Raw genomic sequence first — 19,406 nt, 5'->3', positions numbered from 1 at the left:
ATTGGTTCTGTCTCTATGGAGAACCCTGACTAAATCAGTTAGATGCTATTACTACCTGCATCATAGATATGAGGGAACTGATACACAGGTTCAATAACTGGCCCAAGGTCATAGGTAATCAATGACAGCACCTGGATTTGAATGTAGGCAGTCTGAGGAAAGAGTTCATGCTGTGTTTCCTAATAAATAAATAAATAAATAAAGCACCAACTTATCTCTCCTGAGAGCATTTAGACAATTGTATTCCTTTTTACTTTATTTGCAATTTAACATAAGCTCAGAGCATGATGAATACTCGGAATGCATATTTCTAAGGCACATATCCCTATTTCTTAGCAGTATTGTCTCTTCAGAGGCCTTCATGGGCAGTGGCTAAATCAAAACCGCATGACTATAGTGGCATGCAATGTCAATCGGAAGTTCTGGAAATTACTGGCACAGGAGTTTGGATCCTGCTCCATTCCCCGGATGACAAGTTACACAATGCCAGCAACAGCGTCAGTCTTCAGCCTGTTAGACTTTTACTCTAACTTCAGCTGCCATTCAACTCAGTCTGCTTCATGTCTAACTAAGTGATGGGTGTTTATGTGAAATGCTTGCACCAACATTTCATGGGAAGACAGGCCCACCACGACAATGTGAAGAATTGTGAGAACAGCGGTCTGTGCCAGAGGTTGTGAACTGGTGACTGAGGACAAATATGGCACATAGATGTGTTTAGTTTGGCCAGATGAGTGTTTTACTTTTTAAAAATCACCCGCCGATGTTTCAAGATTGGAAAGTTTCACACACATTAAGATATCCTCCTCATGAAAAATCAGAAGCTCTGGCAACACTGGATTCCCAACTGCTAATGCACCTGATGGCGGCTGCCCTGTTTAGATGGGTCATTCATTCTTTGAGTCACCCCAGCCCATGGTCTTCGGTTACCCCGACCATTTTCTTACAGCTCACCCATTCACTCATTTTGTGCATTAAGGGAACAATCATTAGCATTGGAGTTTGTTATGAATAAGCATAAACTTTGCTTATTCAAAGTTTTCTGTTCTCTATTCTTGAGACAGATAAATCTCTGTCATGTGGTTGATCAATTCTTCTGTCACATGATTAGATTTCAAACTGAGAGCAGTGTGAGAAAGTGGAAAGATCTTGGGCTTTAGAAAATCGGAGCAAAGCTAAAGTGATCAACAAAAGAAAGGTGAGGAAATACACAGAGCAGAAAATATGACCCTGGAGTGGGGAGGATTTAGAGGCGCTGAACTGGACAGAGGAGAAACCAGCTTGGACTGGAATTTTGAAAGCATAAGAAGAGCGGCTATGAGTTGTGGAAACTGGGGACTGTGGTTGACCTGGTGACTCCAGCCACCCGGCCAGCATGCATCTCCTGTTCCACTTCTGCCTGTGGAACTCCCCTTCCTTAGAGTAAACCTGTTTCACGTGGTTGGAATGAGGTGGATGCATTTTCACTCCACTGCAGAGCTGGACTCCCGAATCCAAAAGGGGCAATCATGGAGCTCCTTGGGACTTTTGCTGGTACTGCTGGGAAGGGAATGCTCTCTTTTCTCTGGGATCGACAGCTGCAGTGACTACATAAGCTGTTGTAGCTGGTGATAATTTTGCCACTAGGTGGAGAAAGATTATCTGAGACTAAAATCTGAGCCACGTGACAGAGGGAGACAAGGAGTCCTGATGACACCGCTGGGGCTTCTGGATTTAGCCATGAGGGGAGCAGGTCCACCTTTAGACTTTCCAGGTATTTTTGAAAATAAATTTTACATTGTCTCATTCTAATTTGATTTGAGTCTCTAAATTTTGTAATCAACAGAGTCCTAACAACTCCAGGGTAAGAAATTAATAACAGGGTTTATAGAAGTTTCTCTCTGTACGTAGGTGTCACCTTACTTACAGGCTTTCTTCAAGGCAACTTCAGGAAACATCTGCATTATTGTTCAAGGTTTTTGGAATTGGATTTACATCTTTTTTTGAATGATCTTTAAGGGTGGAGCAAAAAGCTGATTCAGGCTACAAAACTGAAGAAGCGTTTTCTTCATTAATGGTCTCTGGTCCCTGATTCAGCCAGCTGGAAATACCTAAAAAATAATTAACCTTTGCTGCAAAGATGTTTTCCAAGACTATTTGCCAACTTTATTCCAAAGAGATTTGAGGGGATTTATAAGATTGAACACCATGAAACATCGTGTCAACCTGACTGAGAAGGAGGCTCTCTAAAAGAAAATAATATTTATTTGGGAAAGGGTATTGTGGTGGAAATATGTGTGCTATGTAAACTATGTGTATAAACTATGTGTGTATTTAGGGAGGTTGAGGCGAGGGGAAGTTTTTAAAGGCAAAATGAGGAGAATTACATTAATTGTTTCGAATCAAATATCCTTGGCTACAAACATCAATAACAGGCGTGGCGTCAGTCTGAGGTTAGACAGAGAGTTGCTGGAGAGATGTCACGGCAGAAGTACTTTGTCGTGTAAGGTTGTGATGGCCTTTATGAACGTTATGTTTTCTGTAGTTTTTTGTGATAATTCTTACTCTCCGGCACTTATGCATGAGAACCCTTCCTTCGGCCTACCCTGGCTCTGTCTGCCAGGGTTTTACCACTCCATTTTGATTCTGACAATTTCACAGAAAGGAAGATTGGATTGAAAAATAGGATCAGAGGGTGTAGCTATTTCCAGAAATGTGTCCTTATTTATTAATAATCATTGAAATTAGCTTTATGTTTCCTGGCAGCTACAGGTAAAAAGGAGTAAGTCATAAGAGTTCATTTAAAGATGAACTTTAATCTGGAACTAGCTTCTGATAGGAATATAGTACAGAAGTCCGTGTCTACCTAGCTCTCTGGATTTAGTTACACGAAGTACTGCATATAGTGTTTTTCAAGACGCAGACTCTGAGAAGGGGATCAGCAAGCAGCAAATTTGTCTGGGTGTGTTCTTGGGATCATCCCTGTAGAAGGGCAGGGTAGGAGGCAGGACTGGGCAGAGAGAGAAATCAGGCTGTGGTTCAGTCTCAGTGAAAACTCAGGCAACTCTATGGGGAGCTCTGCAGCTGGGGTGATTCTCCAGAGCTGTATTCAGTTGGAAGAATGGGGCTGAAACTTCTCTCTTCAGCCAAGGCAATTGACAAAGAGGGCTGGTATCTGAGGGCGTCTACCTGCGGCACCCCCAGAACCTTCAGGAAAAGTCTGACCTTCCTGAAGGAGGCTGCAGGTGCATCATAGCCTTTGCTACAGAACAATAATCTCGAGTATGGTTTTGCAACAAAACAAAACAAAAGAGAAACCTACAGACTTCTTTGAGTGAGCCATTTTCATTTCTAACATGCTATAAATGCAGGGGGCATCAGAAGCACATGTATCACGAGGCAGTTCTTTTCAAGTGTCTCCTATAGCCATTAGGCAGATTCAGTCCCTCCAGAAGCAGGAACCAGACACTTCTGAACTCTTGTAATGCTGATCTTTATTTCTTTATCACATTAATCACCAACATCCCCCAAGTATTATAATTATTTAAATAGCTAGCTTTCTTACCTCCCAGCTAGACAGTAAATTCCATAGGGTTTGGAATCTTGCTTTAATCATCTTTCACTACTGAAAAAGCTTCACGTAGGGCTGAACACAAAGTAGTTGCTCAAGAGGGCAAAGTGAATAAATGAGTAGTTAGAGTATTGAGGGTCATGAAAAAATAATAGCATAAGTTAGTGTCAAGAAGTGATTTTGGCTCTACCTTCAACATATATCTAAAAGTTGAACAGTTGTCACCATCCCTTCTGCCTTACTCACTGCCACCCTGATCCCAGTCCCACTCCCATCTCTCCTGAATTGCTTCCAAGGGTTTTCCATTAACAACATTGGTCCCCTTCAATGTTCTCAACTGAGCAGTGAGAACGATCCTGTTAAAATGTAAGTCAGATGATGTCACTCTCCTAATGATTACCTCCAATGGCTCCCGGTTTCTCTAGGAACAAGAGACCGCATCCTGACAATAGCCTACCAGGCCCCGCACCATTGGTGTGGCTCTGATCTCAGCTCCTACCACTCTCCCCTCCCTCACTGTGTCCCAGCCACACTGGCGTCCCTGCTGTTTCTCCAACATGTTGTACAAATTTCTACCTCAGGGCCTTTGCACTGGCTGCTTTACCTACACTGTTCTCTACATATCCACATGGCTCCCCCCTCACTTCCTTAAAATCTTCTCTCACTTGAGAAAAGCCTACTTTAACCACCCATTTAAAATCACAACCCCTCAACACTTAAACAGTTCCTTTTATCCTGTGCTATTTTTTCTATAACTGTAACATGCTGTCTAATTTACTTTCTACATTGTCTTGTTTAATCTTAATCAGCCCACAGTAGACTGAATTTTTGTTGTTACTCAGTTTTGTCTAGTGCCTGGTAGTGTTGGGTTCAACAAATATTGTTGAATAAATAAATGAATGAATGACAATTTCTGCCTAGAGTTCAATGATGGAGCAATTTTCACTTGGTTATGAAATAGAAGAAAAATGAAACAATCCAAGAGAGTGGGAATATCCTCTGGCAAGGTTGTCCATGAAGACCATTTGTCTTGGCACCTGAGCCCTGTTCATCTGCCTCATTGCTAATTTATTTGCAGTGTGGCTCTCTGTGCTTTCATGGTCGGTGGGTAGAAAGGCTCTGCCACCCTGACCTAATGGGTCCTGCTCTTAAAGGGCTTAGAACAGTGGCCTTTAGCTGTTATTACACCCACATACCTTAGATCTTGGCATCCAAAAGGAGTGCAGGTTTCTCTCTTTTGCTTTCAAATTCCAATCACCTGGCAGAGACTGGTTGCTCCTGCCAGGGTCAGCTGCCATACCCTATGATCAGCTAACTGACAGGGGAAATAAGTTCGCAAGGCTGTCTGAGGCCACCCTGTGGTCATGCGCATGTGGCCAGTAGCATCGTAAGAGGAGGAGATTCTGCCTTCTCCTTAGGAGAAGCTTACTTCAAAGACTTAGAGTTTTGCTCTGTTCCCTTTGTCACCTGGAGCATTCAGTCCTAACCTGTCCCTCTTTCTCCTTTGACTGTTTCTGATGCCCTCTCACACTGTTCTTTGTTTCTGGTAAGGACAACCAAGAAGCTCAGGTGATGCTTGACTCCAGGGGTGCTGCCTTGCAGTCTCCCTACTGCGCTGTGGGTCTCCTTAGATTGTGAGGCTGACTGTGGCCCTAGAATGCCCCTTGCTTGTTCCTGGTCAATTTAAACTCTGTCTCAGCATGTTGACCAATCACGGGCACTGCTCTCTGCAAAAGGCAACTGCAAGATCCTGCTGGGCACGGGCTGCTAGGCCAGCTCCTTTTCACTTCCTACAAAAGAGGATTGGGGAGCTCAGAGCAGCAATCAGCCTTCTTAAAGACTTGCCTTGCTAAGAGAAGGGTCGTCCGCTCAGGTTTGTGCTCAGCTGGTATAGGAGGAATTGCAGAGCTTGAAGTAACGCTGTTCTCCTGTCCCTTATCCAGAGCAAACTTAGAAAAGAGTTTATGACCACTTCTCAAGTTTCCCCCCTTAAAATTAAACTTGCGGATGATCACCAGTGTTAGGCTTTACCTAAATCTGGCTTTGGTCCACATGTTTCTCAGACTTGGAAACACAAAAGATTATGTGAAGTTGTTGGTTGTAAGTCTTAGATGTCTTCCCATGGGGGCCAGACAAGTTTGGACGAGAGATAACATAGCTCCAGGTAAAATTTTAAGCTTTTGCTCAGGTTGGACATTTGGTCTTCAAAAAGGAAATGGTAGCTGTACATTTTGTTTCATTTTTAGGAAATGTCCTCAAATGTTGAGCTGCCCATGCTATACGGAGGGGCTAGGAACACTTCTGATGAGCTGAGAAAGAAAAAAGGAAAAAAGAAAAAAAAAAAGGGCATCCTGACACTCTTGCTGGGCTGTGCAGGTCACCTACAAGGCTGGCTCCATGGCTGACCTTTCATATAAAAAATAAATAAAGCAAAAGCCTCCATTAAGTGCAAGCTGAGGGCCATCAGCTAAATTGGAGGCAAAGAAATAGAAAGGTTAATGTCTGGTGCCCTGGGTGCATGTGGAACTGAACTGTTTTTTCTGGAGGTTGCGGGAGTCACAGTGGATGGGGTCCCTCCAGAGGAGGTGGAGAAGCTGAGGAGCTGGAGGAAATGGCAAAAGCTAGGCAGAGGCCAGAGCCTCAGGCGGAGTTGGGTGGTCTGTGCCTGGGGAGGAGAGAAGCAAAAACACACCAGTTAGGGCTCAGCTGCCAGAAAGTGCACTGAGCCAGCACTGCCTCCTTACAATGGAGGAGACATTCAACCAGAAATGGACTACCACCTGTCTTTTCAGAGTGAATCTGTAGATGTTATAATATTTTTAAATTCTTTTTTTGCAGTATTTTCTTTCTTTTTTAATTGAAACATAATGGTCTCTACATATTTGTGGGGTACAGAGTTGACTGTCGGTCTTTGTGTACAATATGTGATGACTGAATCAGGATAATGAACATATTCATCATTGCAAAACATAATCATTCTTTGTGGCTATTAACCAGTTTCTCTCTAACCAGTTCCCTCCCCCTCTCTTCTTACAATGGAGAGGAAATTAAAATAAACTAAAAATGACTATCACCTGTGTGTTTCATAGTGAATTTGTAGCTGTTACAATATTTTAAAATTCATATTTGTAATGCTTTTGAATAAGTTCTTAAGATATAATGTACAACATGGTGACTACAATTAATAATAATACATTTTACCCTTGAAATTTGCTAAGTGACTTGACCTTAAATACACACATATAAAAAATGGCAGCTATGCAAGGTAATAGATATGTTAATTATCTTCAAGGTGGTAATCATTTTGCAATTGTATGTATGTCAAAACATCATGTTGTGCACCTTAAATATATACATTTTTTATCTGTCAACATCTTGGTAAAGCTGGAACATTTTTTAAAAATAAAATAAAATAATATTTTTTTGTTGGGTGCTTTTTTGTGTGAAATGGCTCTGCCCCAATCACATGCTTTTGTTATGGAATAATGATTCTGTTTTTATCTCTAGGTTTAGCCTGTGTAATTTTAGTTAACGTAATGTGAAATGGTACTGTGCAAGAGGTCTTTCCTTTCTTGCCTGCTTTTGTATTTATTGACTTGAATCTCTGTTTTAATACAATATCCACACTTTAAGTCTTAGAGAACTGCCATTGCAGATGTGAGTTTATTTTGTACAGTTCTCTAAGATGAGAACATAAATTTCGTATTGGAGGAAAGTCACTGACCCCTGCCTTCCCCTGCCCTTTAATCTAAAACTTTTTTATTAAGCAACCTCTGGTAAATTCAGTAAAGAAAAGCAAGAAAAGCATGACAAGAGAGAATGCATATCTATGGCAAGTCTGTTACATTCTCTGTTAGGTGTGTGACAGTCTAGGGTTTGGTGGTTTTGACACTGTGCTCCACTGAGCTCTAGCTTCTGATGAGGTTTCCTGGGGTCATTCTGAAAACCAAGCAGATAATCTGCCCCTTGAAGTTCCACTAGATCCATTCTAAATCTTGAGATTACCTGTCACATTTGTTTCAAAATGGTTACTCTTGCTTAAAAATATGTTTGAAAATGATTTATATATAGCACGTAGTCTTTACAACATGGCTGTGGGTTTGCTATCATAATTTCCTTTTTCATAGATGAAGAGATTGAGGGTCAGAGTAGTCCTCTTCCATAGGGTCACAGAGCTGGTAAATGGTTTCCCAGTCAGCACCTCTCCACCGAGTCATTCAGAAGTAAGAGAAGAGCCTCAGAGAAGTCATCTCAAAGTTACACACCAGCACCTGCATATGTTCCTCATAAAGGAGCCCCCTGCCTCCCACTCACATCTTCACTTATCTCTGCGATGATGGACGTGCTTGTCAGATTTCCAGACATTTGATCAACAGCTTTCAACAAAGAATGAGTGAGAAGTCAAATGGAAGTCTGTTTAAACCCAAACTAGACTGCGAGGACATAGGGTGGATGGGACAGACTACACCTGCCTTCATGGAGGTAACAGCGCCGTGGGGAAGATAGATAGAAGGAATAAACAGTAAATTTATTGCCAATTTTGAGAAATACCAGGCCCTGTAGAGATAAACAGTATTGAGTGTCCTGGGAAGAAAGGAGGTGCTAAAGGCAGAAAGGCTGAGAGATGGTGGCTGAGTGGAGAGGATGGAAGTAGGAGTATCGGAAACAGACAGAAAGATGCAGCTGTAACTCTTAGTTAATAACATCTGTCTCCTACTAAGCTCTTACTATGGCTTATTAATATTAATTCTTCCAGAAAACCTATGAGAAAGTAGTGACCACAGACATGTATTTACAGAGGGGAAAACTGAGTTCCAAAAGGCCATGCAACTCCCGGGGTCACAGCCATGCAGTGGGCAGCGCGCAGAGCCCTGAGCCAGCTGTCCCGCCGCTGAGCTGAGCTCTCAACAGCCCCACGCTCCCTGGGGTCTTCCACGGTGCGGCCCAGCATAGCCGTTAACACTGATGCAGCAGCGTCCAGAAAGCACACTGTCCTTTCAGTGCCAATCTAGTGCATACTGTCTGTTGGCTCCCAATTGTCCCCACACTCCTTTTCCTTTCTTGATCGAGGCCTGAGTGATTATTGCAAGTCCCTTTCCTCTGTAAGGCTCAGAGCACCCCCACGAGCCTTGTCAGCCTCCTACCTCTGCTCAGACCCTACGATCCTGACCCAAGACCTGTAACCACCATGGAAACACAGGTGGGGGAACTTGCAAACAAACCTTTATGTGGTCAGGTCTAATAAACACAGCCACTTTGCTAAGACAATGACTGAATTAGTCTCAACTCTTCTGCTGGAGGCTACCTCTCCTTCATGTCTTTTATTTCTCAGTTTGGAGGTCTGGGGACGTATTGGGGTCATAATACTAGGTGGCAACTAAGAGCCACTTAGGTGATTACTTGTGGGCAATTGTAAGTTTAAACTTTCTGTGTCCTTGCCTCCCACCAGAATATTATACTTGGGTGATTTTTGCAAAGTTAATTTTAAAAGCAAAATTAGTCTCTATTTTTAACTTTTCTGTGAACCCCTCTCTACAAAACAATAGTACACAGTGCTTAGAATTTCTAAGAATGATTTAATTTCATCGGGAGAAGCTTCATGTAAATGTCTTGATGCAGTCTTGTACGGGTTCCGTGTCAAAACAAACTCCTATGGGCTCCATGTTCAAATTTACAATTTTAAGTCAGAGGTCTCCATATACTTTTATGTCTTATGAGGGTTTCAACATTGAAGGGAGATAACTGTTATCTCCATAAATCTTATTTCAATTCATCAGAAATTCCCAAATCATATCCAGACAGCCTATAACCTTGGTTCATCAATGATTCATTATTGAACACCTCATTATACAAGGCACCAGGAGATTCAGCAGTGACTAAGATAGACAAGTTACCTGGTTTCATTGAATTTATATTTTAGTGGAGGGAGACAGCTAGCAATGTAAAAAATAAATAAAAAGATTAATTTTGGATAGAGAAAAGTGATATAGCTGGGGGTGGGGAATCTACCTCAGGGAAGGTGGTTAGGGAAGGCTTTAAGTGGCATCCTTTAAGCAGAGACCTGAATGAAGAGACGTTAGCTGTGTGAAGACTGGGGAGATGGACATTCCAGGTAGAAAGACTAACAGTGCAAAGGCCCTGAGGTTGGAACAGGCTTTGTGATTTCAAGGATCGGAAGGGTTCCTGTGGCTGAAGTGAAGCGTGGTGACTCAAGAGAATTCTGGAAAAGCTGAAGTAGGAGAGGAGTCTGGGCACAGATATAGGGCTCTGGTATGGAGTTTGGATTTTATTCCATGTGAGCTGGGAAGACATTGGAGAGTTTTATTCAGGAGACTGACATAATCCAAACAAGGTTAAAAGATTCCTCTGGATTGCAGGGAAGTAAACGTAGAAGCAGGTGGCTTTGGGAGTCCAGGCAAGGTGGGATGGTCCCCGGAACTGTGAGGCAGCAGTGCAGAGGGGCAGGGGTGGGCAAAGCCCAAATACGTTTCAGAAGACGTGCTGATGGGATTTGCTGGTGAACTGCATGTGAAGTGGGAAGGGAAGGGAAGGAGGCAGCAGGGCAGATCTTCTGGCTTTGGCTTGTGTAACCCTGTGGACGGATGGTGGTGCCATTTACTGAAGTGGGGACACTGAGAGACAATTTGGGGTATAAATCAGAAACTCTGTTGTGCAATTTTGAGTGTGGAATTCATTTTGTATTAGATATAGAAATGGAGAACAAAGCAGGAGGAGGAACCATGAGCAAGGGGAAGTGGAAAGGGGCTATCGGGAAGGTAAGTGGAGAACTAAAGAGAGTGTTGTCATGGAAACCGACAGAAGACTGTAATCCAAGAAAGAAGGAGGGGCCACCCAGCATGGGGTTCACTGGAGATCTGGATTTGGCCCATTTATGGAGGAGATAGAAATCCAACTGGACTCGGATGTGGAGAAGTTGAGAGGTGAGAAAGTAGAGACTGTGGGAAGAGTCAGCCCTTACTTGCGGTGATGGTGCGGAGGGAAGCATAGACTTGGGTGGAAAAGATACTTCCACATTAATTGCTAGGGTGGGAGATGTATAGTGTACTTGTATTTTTAAGGGAAGTTCAGGCAGCAAGAGAGAATGTAAGATGCAGAAGAGATGGGAGATGCGATCATTCCTGAAAGTAGCCCGAGTCTTTGCAAAGGTGAGCGAGCATGGGGTCCAGAGCACCGAAGAAGGGGTAGATTTTGATACAATCTGGGCACTTGATCCAGGCTATCTAGAGGGAAGGCTGAGGACAGACACAGGTATGAAAAGGCTGGTGAACTTGGCGGTGGTAAAGCTAGAGAACTCCTCACATGGCTTCTATTTTCTCAATACAACATGATAAAAAGAAGATCTAAAGACAGAAAAATTTGTAGACAAGTTTAGGGGAAAGTCCATTAAAAATGTAAAGGAGTGTAGGGAGCAGGTTGGTTGCTTAAAGTGGTAAACTATCAACTACCCAGAATGATCAGCATCCTTGGATTTCTGCATAACTGAGGTCCTAAGCAAAGGCATTTTGTTAGATATTATTAGCACCAATAGGTAAAAGCTGGGCAATGCAGTCCAGGGCTGCGGCATGTTAATTGCTCGGAGCTTCCTGTTTCACAAAGAACAAAACCCAAATTCTATCTCAGGCTCCCATATCTGGGCCCAACCTCTTCCCCTACCTCAGCTGCTCCAGATGGCTTTAGAGAGAAATTTTAGCATCTAGGGGAGCTGAGAAGGGACCCTGAATATGAGAAAGGCACCAAAGCAAAAGTGATTAATAATTGAGAAAATGTCCTTTTAGCTGATTTCTGAGAAAAATGTGCTCTTTGGAAATAAAGTTCACATTTTATAATTAAAGTCTGTCATAGTGTAGACCTTTTGATCCATTAATTATTCTGACCTTCCTACGTTTCACCTTCTGCTCAGCTGGCCTTTGTTACTCAGTGTGCAAATGTGTCCAGTTCCTCCCCTCTTAAAGATGTTTTTGGAGTCTGGTTTGTAGACTTCTCTTCCTTTGGCAGCCCCTGAGACAGGTGTATTGGCCAGGTCTTGTGGTTTAGCATTTTTCCCTTTACACTGCATTTTCTCTGGGCAATCTCATCCACGCGGAGGGCGTCCACTATCACCTTTGCCCTCTGATGACACTGATGTCTGTATTCAGACCTCTGTTCTAGTTGGGGACTGGGATGGGTGGTCCTTACTTCACAGGTATCTCTTGTGAAGGCTCCATCTTACATTTACTCCAAACCAACCTGGATTTGACATCCTCCCCACTTTCAAAATCTGCTCCACCTCTGGTCCGAAGATAGACGGTAGATGCAATCTTTTCCCTTACAGTTTCCAAGCAAGAAACGAAGAAATTATGGGCTCCATCCTGACCTCTGACATCTATATGATCCTTGATATCTCTCACATCTGTCCTCACCTTCCCTTCCCTGCTCTCTTTTTTGCTGGGCTTTTGCAAGAGCAGCACTAGCTGGTTCTTCTGTATCTGGTCATTGTTCCCCCAACAGTCCTTTGTCCCTTACCTACTTCTCCAGTTTCATTTCTTGCTTCTTCACCACAATCACAGCTGTTGCTTTATCAAACTGCTTATCTTTCCATGAATATGTTAATCTCTGATCTCCATGACTGGCACATGCCTCAAATGTTCTTTATTCCTAGTTAATTCATTAACCAACTCATCAATTAATTAACTATCCAATTTTAAAATTTGTATTATTTTAAATTTTTATTCATTTACTTTTTAGCATAAAGCCACTGTTCTAGGCACTGAGGAGAGGGAGCCAGAAGGACCCTCACTTTTACTTTAAGATCCAACTCAGAATGGGAGTCTCTATGATGCCCTCACGACCCCTCATCTGCCCATGCTGGGCTGGTTGCCCTTCCTCTCTGCTCTCACGTCATGATCACAAACCTTCATCCCAGGCCCTGGCACACAGTATGTTTTCATTGATTTGCTTATCTGAGAAGGAAACCTGCGAACTGAGACTTAGTTCTTCATCTCTCATCTCTCTGTGCCAGCCAGACACATGGTTGTGGCTCAAATCATAAATACAAAATTCACAAGCACAAGAGTAAATGAAGGGATGTATGAAACACCCCCCTCCCATTTTTAGTGGTTCAGAAATGACAGGGTTTTTAATGACCCACTTATATAGGTTTCCAGATTGCTTGCTCTAAAAGCACTGCTATTTGATCAAGGGATCGGGGGGTCAGATTAGATGGCCTGTTAAAAGTTTCTCTCAATTCCCTCCTGGTAATATATCCATAGATATTTAGGGTTATTCAAGGTGGTGAGGCTGACAAAAGTTCTAATGTAATCCTCAGCTGCATTAATAGAGAGAATGGTATCCAGTCCGCAGAAAATAATAAGCTCCCTGCCCTCAGCACTACTGAACCCACACCAGGAAGACTGTGATTAATTCTAGGTGCCTTATTGAAGCAGCAGAACACCTCTCTGACATCTACCCAGAGAGGTCAGTGGGTAATGAACCCTATCTTACATAAGCAATGGCTGAAGGTGCTGCAAATGTTCATTAGGAAGAAGAGACATCAGCACAGAAGCAAGTCTTTGTGTATTTGAGGTCTGTTATGTGGAAAAGGAATTAAATTTATTCCATTCAGCTTTCAGAGCTAGGCTTTTTGAGCAGAAATTCCTCCCAGAGTAGATTTCAGCTAATTATAGGAATGTTTTAACAATTGGAGTGGGCTGCCTTTTATATGCTAGCGGTATGCAAGAACACGATTGCTATTTGATAGACAGATAATCTGGCCAGATCGAAGATTCTACTGTTCCATGATGGTGACCTTATTGTCCTCATCTCCAAAAAAGATTCAAGAAAAAATGGAATTTAAGTACATCAGGACAATTTAGGCAACGAGGAGAAAGAAACTCCTGAAAGGCAATAATATTCACGAGTAGGTACATCAGAAACTTTAGGAGATCTCAATTGTAGATCAACTTGAAAAATAGTTTGGATAGTCATTTATTAAAATAACTTAGCAAAAATAACTATGTTCAAAATCAAGAGAAAGTAAATAGGCAGGCTCTTATTACCCCGGACTCATGGTTTTATCTTACTCAAATAATGTCCTTCCTCATAGCAAGGCATTTTTGAGCATGGGAATATTTTACATAAGAAAAAACAATATGATAAACAAAACAGAAAGGGCAGAGAGGATATTAGTGTTTTATCAGCTCATCAACAGTACTGCTAACAAAATAGGTTAAGGAACTTGACTGTAACATTTTTTGGGATCCAAAACTATTGCTTTGTTCTAGAAAAATTGTTCCTGTTCTAAGAAATCTAGATATTTTTTCATTTTTTATCTAAACTCATTATTGCCAAACATTTAAGTATTTTTAAATGTCTGAAGATCTTTTCTTTCAATTAATTTTTGTCCCATTTGTGGCATTTATGCAGACAGTTTTATTTTAACAAATCAACAAATATATCTTTTATTTTGGTATTGGAATATGAAATTCCAGTCACTTTTATTTTAATAGTTGACGTATAGTGTCTTTGCTTGCTGCATTTATATAAATTCCATTGTCATTAATAAGTGTTATACAATGAACTCATATACTCATTAGTATCTAATGCACCTTTCAAGGTTATCTTAAGGTGCAGAAATTTAATGAGTACCTAATGAGAACTCTAGTACCACTGATTAAGAATATCTATCATGTTTGTGATACGGATATTACAATCTTACACAGGGAAGCTAGTAAAACATTTTAGTCCCCAATAGCTTTTTTTTGTTATTAATCACGTATGTGAAAGGCACTTTTTGTTGACAAAGTTATGACCTATAATTTAGCCCATTGAAACTTGAAATCTGCTAATCTCATAAGTAATGAATTGCAATTTAAATTTTCATGCAGTATACACTTTGTGCTAAATAATATAAGACTTAAAAAAGCTTAGATCATGTTTTAAAATAAAACTATTTTATATATATTAATAAGCTGCCTGAATAAAATTGAGTAGAATTTTATGCTATTGCTTTGAAGAATAATTTACAGAAGAGGAATCAATAATCTGTTAATACGGTGTGAGTGAAGTCAGTCCAGATAATGCAGATAAACCTTTTCATCTCTCCATTAACATAGGTTCTTAATTGTACATCTTAAAAAACATTCCTAATTGTGAAGGATATTCTGAAAAACGCAATGAATGGTTTGATTTGAACATTTTAATCTACTTTATTTGCGAGGTTTTTTTTAGCTAAACCAGGTTTTTGACATATCCATTGCTCTTGACTATACTATTAGCAATGCTTCCTGTGGTAACTGTTTCTTTTTAAAAATTTTTTTTAACTCCTTACTGAAAAGTTTCTTTTCCATGGAATTGATAGGTTAATGAGTGTCCTCCCGCATTATGTGATGATGGCTGTAATGAGGTAATATATGTAAAATTGCTTTATAGCCATAAAAGTCTTTACAGTTATGTAATTTGTTTTTGTTGGATATCAATGAAAATGGTCTGTAAAGTTGAAAGCTTCTGAATGGGAATTTGTCAAGTTGCAATAGGGGCGTGGAATGGTCAGTTTCTACAGATCTACTGAGCAGAGCTCCAACGTTTGCACACTCTCTCTCTCTCTCTCTCTCTGTCTCCCTATTTGTCTGACTGTCTGTCTCCCTGTTTTTCTCTTTCGGCCTCTGTCTCTGTTTCTCTCTCACACTCATACACCCATATCCACATACTTCTACTGATTTTCCATGTTTATGTATACTTACTGTAAATAGACCTAAATTCCACATAGACTGAATTCTTTGGTTAGAAAATTCATGCGCTGTCATTCAGGTTGATACCTAGTGGATTTCTTAACACATAAGAGTGAGAAGCATGTGGAATATTGGAACAGGTACCCCAGTAGGTGGAATCTGAGAAATAAAACTAAAAAGAAGTGAGTGGGTATCATGCTAAGGATCGATTAGCCCTGCCTTATCCTTTCTCGAGTAAAATGAGAAGAACAAAACAAGGGCAGGTGGTATTTCTTTGTTGCAACATTCAGGACTGAAAAGAGGGAAAATCCAGACTTACTGGCTAGATGTCTAAATATGAAACCATTATTAATAGATCTTGTACAGGTGTTATTTTATTTATGACTACTTCTCAAGTGTCATAGTCTGTACAGGCTGCTATAACAAAGTACCACAGACTGGGTGGCTTATAAACAACAGACATTTATTTCTTACAGTCCTGGAGGCTAGGAAGTCCAAGATCAAGGAACCAGCAGATCTGGTTTCTAATGAGGACCCACTTTCTGGCTCATAAATGGCCAGCTTCTCATTTTATTCTCACATGCTGAAAAGAGCACTAGAGAGCTGTCTGGGTCCCTTTTTATAAGGGCACTGCTGTAGATTGAATGTCCCCCAAAACTCATTAAAACTTAATCCCCACTGTAACAGGGTTAAGAGGATGAGAAATCTTATATGGTAATTGAAAGGTGGGGCCCCAAAGAGGTGATTAGATTGTGAAGACTGTACCCTTGTGAATGGATTGAAACATTCATGGAGTGATGTGCGTGTTCTGATGGCTTTAAAACAGCAAGTGACGTGTTAGCTCTCTCTTGCTCAGCCATTTACCAGGTGATATCCTGTGTTGCTATGGAGAGTTCCCACACAGAAGGGCTTCACCAGATGTATTCCCTGGACTGTAGACTTCTCAGTCTTCAAAACTGTAAGAAATAAATTTCATTTCTTTATAAATTATCCAGTTTCAGGTATTCTGTTTTAAGCAACAGAAAATGGACTCATACAGGCACTAATCCCATTCATGAGTATTCCACCCTCATGACCTAATCACCTCTCAAACACCCCATCTCCCAATACCATAGCATTGGGCGTTAGGATTTCAGCAAATGAATTTGGGGCTGGGAGAATACAAACATTCAGCCAATAACATCAAGTGTCATGCAAATGAGTGAGCACTAGGATGGATCAAGGAGTCCCATTGATAATCATCAAATTTTCCCTTGGGAAATATAATTTTATCGTCATTATAATGAGACACTTTTGGCATGCTCGTTATAATGGCAAAGCATTAGATTACTTTGATATTGTTTCTCCTCTCTTGTCCACTATCTGGAAGAGGATATGCTAAGCAGCAAATTGTTTCAAGATTGAAAAGAGAGAGGAAGAGAAACAAGATGCCTAAGGGAACCTTAACTAGATCATTACTGCCTGGAATGAATTTAATATGCATTTCAAAACATATAGGATTCAGTACATCTCCCAGATTGATATGTACATAAAACATTTATAGCTCTATCTGTTTTAACATTTATTAAATTAAATGAATGAATAAGTCTTGAAGATACCACACGTCTTGATACAGCTAAATGTGTTGGAAAAGTAAAGTAACTGCTGAGCTTTATATCAATATCACTTAATAAAAACATGTACACATCAAAAAGTATGTAAAGCATTATTACATGGCTTGATAAGTGTTCACAGATTAACCCACCACCTAGATGGGGAAATAGAAACCTTGGTAAGAATGCATAGTAGGTGGCAATGCCTTACCTGCAGAGGTAAGGATATCTTTCACAGCAAGGGTAGTACTGTTTTTCTCTCTTTTTAAATAACACTGTTATTACTTTTTAAAATAAACTTTATTTTTTATAGTAGTTTTAGTTTTAAAGCAAAATTAAGAGGAAGGTACAGAGATATCACATATGCACCCTGCCCACACACATGCACAGACAACCCCATTATCAACATCCAACACCACAGTAGTTCATTTATTACAACTGATGAACCTTTATCAACATATCATCATAACCCCAAATCCATAGTTTATATTAGGGTTCACTCTTGGTGTTGTATAACCTATGGATTTAGAAAAATGTATAATGACCTGTATCCACCATGATAGTATCATACAGAGTATTTTTACTTCCTTGAGTCCTCTGTGCTCTGCCTATTCATCTTTCCCTCCCCCTGCGATTACTTTTTCAATCAAAGCATAATCAGATTTATTGAAAAAGCTGATCCAGATAAGTTCATAGCTAAGGAAATGAAAGAGTTAATTAGGAAACTTTTCCAGTCAATGACTTTTATAGCTGATAACATTTTCTGTATGTCTCCTTGATCATTCACACTATCTTTAATAGTCCTGAGAATTTGGCATTTTGCCCTAGAAATGTTACAGAAATCATATCCAGATTTTAGAAAGTAAATCTGTTAGGATCAGCATTTTTAAAAAAAAAAGCCTAGGAGAAATGACTCAGTCTCAATTTTAAAAGTTAATGTGTTTCGGGGTGGGGGTTTTAAAAACGTTAATTTGTAGACCAGGTGCACTGGAATATCTTCTTGAGAAGTAAGAGGCTCAGGTCAAAATTTCAACCTCCATGACTTGGGGGATATCCCCATGTGTGCAAAATTGCATGGTCCAAGCTGTTAAGAAAATTCATAAAGTGATAGAGCTAAGATGAAAATCTCAGCATTTTCAGGGATTGTAGGTTTCCTGTTAACTTAGTGAAATCAGAAAATCATGACATTAATGAAGAGTGAGTAACAGAGAGATGCTAGTGAAAACCCTTACAGCCTTTTCCCAGTTCTTTGCAGTCCTTTCCCCCTATACCATAGCAATATTCTTGTAAGATCCTACTTAACTAAATACATGCAAATATCTTCCTTCATAAGCCACTGTCAGAACTATGGATTTTCTATTTAATGGTACAGTAATCAACTGAAAAGTGAAAACCGTGGTCAATTGACCTTTTTGCTTTTAATTTCTTTTTCTTCTCTGGCAATAAGGAAGACTTAAAAAACAATAGGTGAAATGGGTAATCTTTTAGGGAATTAGTCAAAGTCCAAACTTTAGCTAATTTGCCTTGCTCATGTATTTAGACAACTTCTTAAAAATTTTGCAGCTATGCAAACACATACAATGTGATAAAACAAAACATGTATAAAAATTATTCTGAGTAAGAATAAAACAAAGTAGTAGAGTAAGATGAGTTTATGAGGAAAGCTAGTCCACAAAAATGCATGCGGCAGAACTTTTACCTAACAAAGCTGGGCTAAAAGCTGTGAGACCATCTGGCTAATGACAGATGTTAACTGCTAGTGTCCAGTGAGGTCCCTAATATCTATGAACAGCTTCTTGAGCTACTGTTTTTTTCCATGTATTTTAAATGTATTCTTTCAATGCCCACAATAATTTTTGAAGGAGATATTATCATCTCCTTTACACAGATAAGGAAATGGAGCTGTGAAGGGCTTTGATAACTTACACAAAGTCACAGGAGCAAGATCTGAACATGAGTTTCTGTGAGGGCAAAGTGCATGATTTGCCTTCTACCAATTCCACTTATCAATGTACAGCTTTTATATCTTCAGTTGTGTGAAGATTGTGATTATTTTTATAAGTTGACCTATGCAGGCCTGAGTGAATATTTTCTGGAGGATTTAGTTGCTTGGGTACCTGTACCTGTAAGTACTATTGGGCAACTGTTCATTTTTCTCCAACAGTGTATCTGAGATCAAGAAAATCTAATAAACAAATTGTCAGGGGAGACTGAAATATTTCAAACACCACCTTGGGTGGCTGTATGTAGGTGAGCAGTTGCATAGATATTTAATTCTTAGTTTTTACTTTTCTTTTTTTTTAATCTTATAAGACTTAAAAATCTGGCTTAAATAAGTCCTAAGTATGGAGAAATGCAATAATAAAATATTAAAATAACACTTAGGTGTAAAAAATAGAAGAGCTATCAAGAAGCAGTATAAAATAAATTGACAAATGAATAATACGGGTCATAATTGCTAGCGGATTTTAAGGGAGGGATATATCACTTTTATGCAACTACTTTGGAAGACTTTATAAAGGTAGCAGAATTTTTAAA

General features: G+C 40.1%; 1 pseudogene; it reads right to left on the bottom strand.

The window, feature by feature from the left end:
• Window positions 1-17,035: 17,035 nt before the first annotated feature.
• LOC134382881 (U6atac minor spliceosomal RNA) lies at window positions 17,036-17,144 on the bottom strand (annotated as a pseudogene).
• Between the last annotated feature and the right edge of the window lie 2,262 nt (window positions 17,145-19,406).

This window comes from Cynocephalus volans, chromosome 7 (genome assembly GCF_027409185.1).
Source record: "Cynocephalus volans isolate mCynVol1 chromosome 7, mCynVol1.pri, whole genome shotgun sequence".
In the NCBI taxonomy this organism is placed as follows: Eukaryota; Metazoa; Chordata; class Mammalia; order Dermoptera; family Cynocephalidae; genus Cynocephalus; species Cynocephalus volans.
This window is presented reverse-complemented; position numbering and strand designations above follow the sequence as displayed.